General features: G+C 44.2%; 1 pseudogene; it reads right to left on the bottom strand.

The window, feature by feature from the left end:
- Positions 1-2728: 2728 nt before the first annotated feature.
- LOC110210811 (calmodulin pseudogene) lies at positions 2729-3175 on the bottom strand (annotated as a pseudogene).
- Positions 3176-4096: the final 921 nt, after the last annotated feature.

The following is a 4096-nucleotide window of genomic DNA, read 5'->3' as shown; positions in this document are numbered from 1 at the left end:
GGGTTTTGTGCAGCTGTGGTCAGAGATACTTCTAGGCACCTGTAAATTTTCCATTCTTCCAAGGTGGTATTATCAAGGTGTTTACTCCTTTCCTGGCCAGGACTCTGGTCTATGAGTGACCACAAGCATTCTTTTTTGCCCTGGAACTGTGAAGAGAATACCCTCTGCACCCCCACCAAAAGTTCCACCATGCTAGTCCTCCTCCTCCTCACCCCAGGACCACCTCCTAGGACTATTTTAAGCACAGACAAAGCAAGAGAATCCTGACCTAGTGCCAACAAAGAGATCTCTGCAATCTCCCTTTGATCAGCCACTCAATCCTCCCACTATCTGTGTGCCAAGTGCTCTGGCTGCATCTGTGGCAACCACCCTGGGGCTGTGCTAGAGCCAGGGCTGGACCATGCTCTTCTGTTACACAGGTCCTTAAGACCTTTCCCACTGACCTTCTCAGTTGTCTTTGGCGTTTGTGGGTTGAGAAGTCAAAACCATCACAGCTGCCCTGGATTCAGTCACCTGAGACCTGCTCTGGGTTTGCTTTGGACCAGTCTTTGCAGGCACAGCCCATGCTGAACTGTGCTACTCCCCCAGCCCAGTGCAAAAGAACTTCCCCATCAACCATCCAGTTTGTCTTGGGCAGGAAATTTGTTTCACTCTCTCCTTTTGTGGGTTCTGCTGCTCTAGAATTTGTTTAGTTATTTTTATAGATATTTGGAGAGGTTTGGGAGAGAGCTCAAGCAAGTCACTGCTTTTATTCTGCCATCTTTGCTCCACCTCTTTTTGCTTTTTTTTTCCAAAATGGATAATAAGAATATATGCCTTGCATGATTTTTCATGTATAATTGATATCACATTTCTTGCTTTTCAATGAATGGGGAGGGTAAAGAGGGAAGAAAATAATTAAGAACTCAAAATTTAAAAAAAATGAAAGTTTAAAATACATAAAAAATTAGAGGGGAAATAGTATCTTGTCTTCATCAGACTTCTTGAGTATTGTGTTCAATTCTGGGCACCACATCTTTTTTTTTTTCAGGTAGTCACTGTATTTTATTGGAAAACATTGATCTATATATTTTTTCACTGATTGACCTGAACACGATATTGCCTGTTTAAAAAAAAAGAGAACAAAACAAAATAAAACCACTCCCCAATAGCCATAGCTTCAACCCACTTTGTTTGCCCACCACGGACCTTGGGTTGCCACCTTTCCTTCCCCGGGAGGAGGCATCGGGGGGGTGGTTCAGGAGAGGAAAATTGAGTGTCAGGCAGCCTGCCTCCTTGCCAGGCCTGAGAAGGGTCAGTTTAATGCACCTGGGCATTGGGGCATGGGGGTATGAGAGGGAGACAGAGGGAAAGAAGAACCAAAGGAGGAAAAATGACCAGTCTGCCCATGGCTCCTTCCTAATCCCAAATGTTAATTAAAACAGAATGGTTGTTGGTAAGAAGAGAGTTTGCTGATCATGCTGTCTGGTGGTGGAGGAAGATGACTAGCAGAGACATAACACAAGAAGCACAGATGGCCAGCATGGGAAGTACTACATCACTCTTATTGCAGCTATGATCAAGAATGGGAGTTGGGTCACATACACCCCACCTCCAAGCTATATATGGATTTTGCCTGAAAAAGAAAAGAAAACAAACAAACAAACAACAAAATCAATAAAGAATCAAGCACATTGCCAAGGGACCATTAAAAAAACAACAAAACAAAAACAAAAACAAAACAAACAAAAGATCAAGCTCATTGTGAAGTGACCATAAAATAAAAACAAAAACAAACAAAAACAACAACAAAAACAAACAATCACACAAAAAACAAATCAAAGAATCCAGCACATTGCCAAGGGACCATGGACATGTTCACTCAAAGTGCAGAATTGGAGCAGGACTGGAGCGGAGGAAGCCTGCTAGGGCTAGGATGAAGGGAGTGGTGGGAATATTAGCACCAGATATTTACAGAACAGCTCAAGCAATTGCTTTAGGAATACGGACATTTACAATTTATACAAGATGCCAAGGGAGCAGGGACACCTCTCCCCTCCTCTCCCACAGGCCAAAACTTGGTCTAGTCAATCGCTGGATTATTTGGGAAGAAAAGCTAATGGATTTTGTAATGTTATCCATCCCTACATCATTTTCTTCACCTGTCCTACCCCCCAACCAATGTTTAGAATTCCCTTCTCCTCGATTTCAAATATTGTCCTCATACTCAACCACCACCCACCCATGTTGGAACTCCTCTAGGCCTTTCACCATGGCTCCCCAAAGATTCTGAACACAGAACCACAGTGCCAGATGCAAGCAAACATCTAAAAGGTTTGGCTTTCCTGACCCAGGTAGGGATACTCCCCACTCTGCTGTAGCACCCAGCCTGGGGCCAACACTGGCCACCGAAAACAGGGTGAGAAATCAAAAGGGAGAGGAGGAATCCTACAGAGAGCTATGAAGGCAGACATTCCATGTGTGTATTTTGGGGGTGAGGGAGGGTCTGTTTGAGGGGCCAGCTCAGGCTCTGGGAAGGCCAAGGGCAGAGAGGGAAGAAGGAAGGGAGATCCAAGACCAATCATGCAGCTTGGGATAAATCTCGTGTTGTTTTAAGTCAGATTCTCAGTCATCAGTCAGGGTTGGCTTAGAACCAGGTTATCTGAGTAAGAGTGTGGGACAGAGAGAGCCTTGTGAGAGGGAAGAGAGAGGTCAAAGGAGAATGGGCATCATTGACTGCCCGGGGCCTTCACTTCACAGTCATTATCTGCACAAACTCTTTACAGTTGACTTGGCTATCACCATCTATGTCTGCCTCTTGGATCTTCTTGTCCATGTGGTCAGTCAGCTTCTCCCCAAGGTTGGTTGTGAAGTGAGGAAGCTCCATGGCACTGATGTAGTGGTTCCCATCCTTGTCAAAGATGCAGAATGCCTCTGGGATTTCTTCCTCACCGTCTGTGTCCTTCATCATCCTTGCCATTGTGGTCAGGAATTCAGGGAAGTCAGTGGTCCCATTTCCATCTGCATCCACCCCATTGATCATATCTTGGAGCTCAGCCTCAGTTGGGTTCTGACCCAGGGATCACATCACTGTCCACAACTCCTTGGTGGTGATGGTCCCATCCTCTTCCTTACCAAACAGGGAAAAGCCCTCCTTGAAATCTGTGATCTGCTCCTCAGTCAGCTGATCAGCCATGGCTAGGCACAGGAGCTCTGGGAACTTGGGCACCACATTTTAAGAAGGACATCACTCATCTGGGTAATGTCAAGATGAGGAAAATCAGGATGGCAAAGGGTCTGTAGTCCATGATATATGAGAATTGGTTGAAGGTGCTGGATATGTTTAGCCTGGGGAAGAGAAGACTCAGGAAAGACATGATAGCTATCTTTAAAGGCTGACAAGTGGAGGATGGATTAAATTTGTGATATTTAGGCCAAGGGAGCAGAACCCAGGACCAATTAGATGTTGGACTTGATGGTCCTTTAAACTCTCAAATTGTGTTACAGATTGTTCCTGTCATAAGACGAGACTTACTCAATTACAAAAAGCAATCATTTTATCTACCTACACATGTGTGCTGAAGACTAAGCATAAAAGGGGCACCTAGGTGGTCCAGTGGAAACAGCACTGGCCCTGAAGTCAGGAGGATCTCAGTTCAGATCTGGCCTTGACACTTGCTAGTTGCGTGATCCTGGGCAAGTTGCTTAACCCCAATTGCCTTTAAAACATAATAAATAAGACTAAGCATAAAAGAGCCATAGAAAGATAGCAACTTGTCCCAGAATTGCTTCTACCAAATAGGGAATAAGCTTTGGGGTTGGATAATAACTTAGGATCACCAAAAATGCTGCAGAATGTACCAAATACAATTCCACCCACTACTTAGGCTTTCAATTCTGGTCCAAGATCACAATTATTCTCTAGTACCTGGTCAAGATAAATGTATGGAGCACTAACTCAATGAGCTGCCTATCTAACTGCAAAGCAGAATCTGGTCAATATACATGCTTTGTTCTTTTTTGTCTTTTTCTTTTTCCAAATTTCAAGGGCTCTCTCTTTGCAATGGACATAAAACTTATAGAAAAGGTCCTGAAATATTCCAAGGTTTTATGTAAT

This window comes from Phascolarctos cinereus, unplaced genomic scaffold (assembly GCF_003287225.1).
Source record: "Phascolarctos cinereus isolate Bilbo 61053 unplaced genomic scaffold, phaCin_HiC Scaffold_9;HRSCAF=440, whole genome shotgun sequence".
Lineage (NCBI taxonomy): Eukaryota > Metazoa > Chordata > Mammalia > Diprotodontia > Phascolarctidae > Phascolarctos > Phascolarctos cinereus.
The sequence above is the reverse complement of the archived record's forward strand: the minus strand, read 5'-3'. Positions and strand labels throughout refer to the sequence as shown.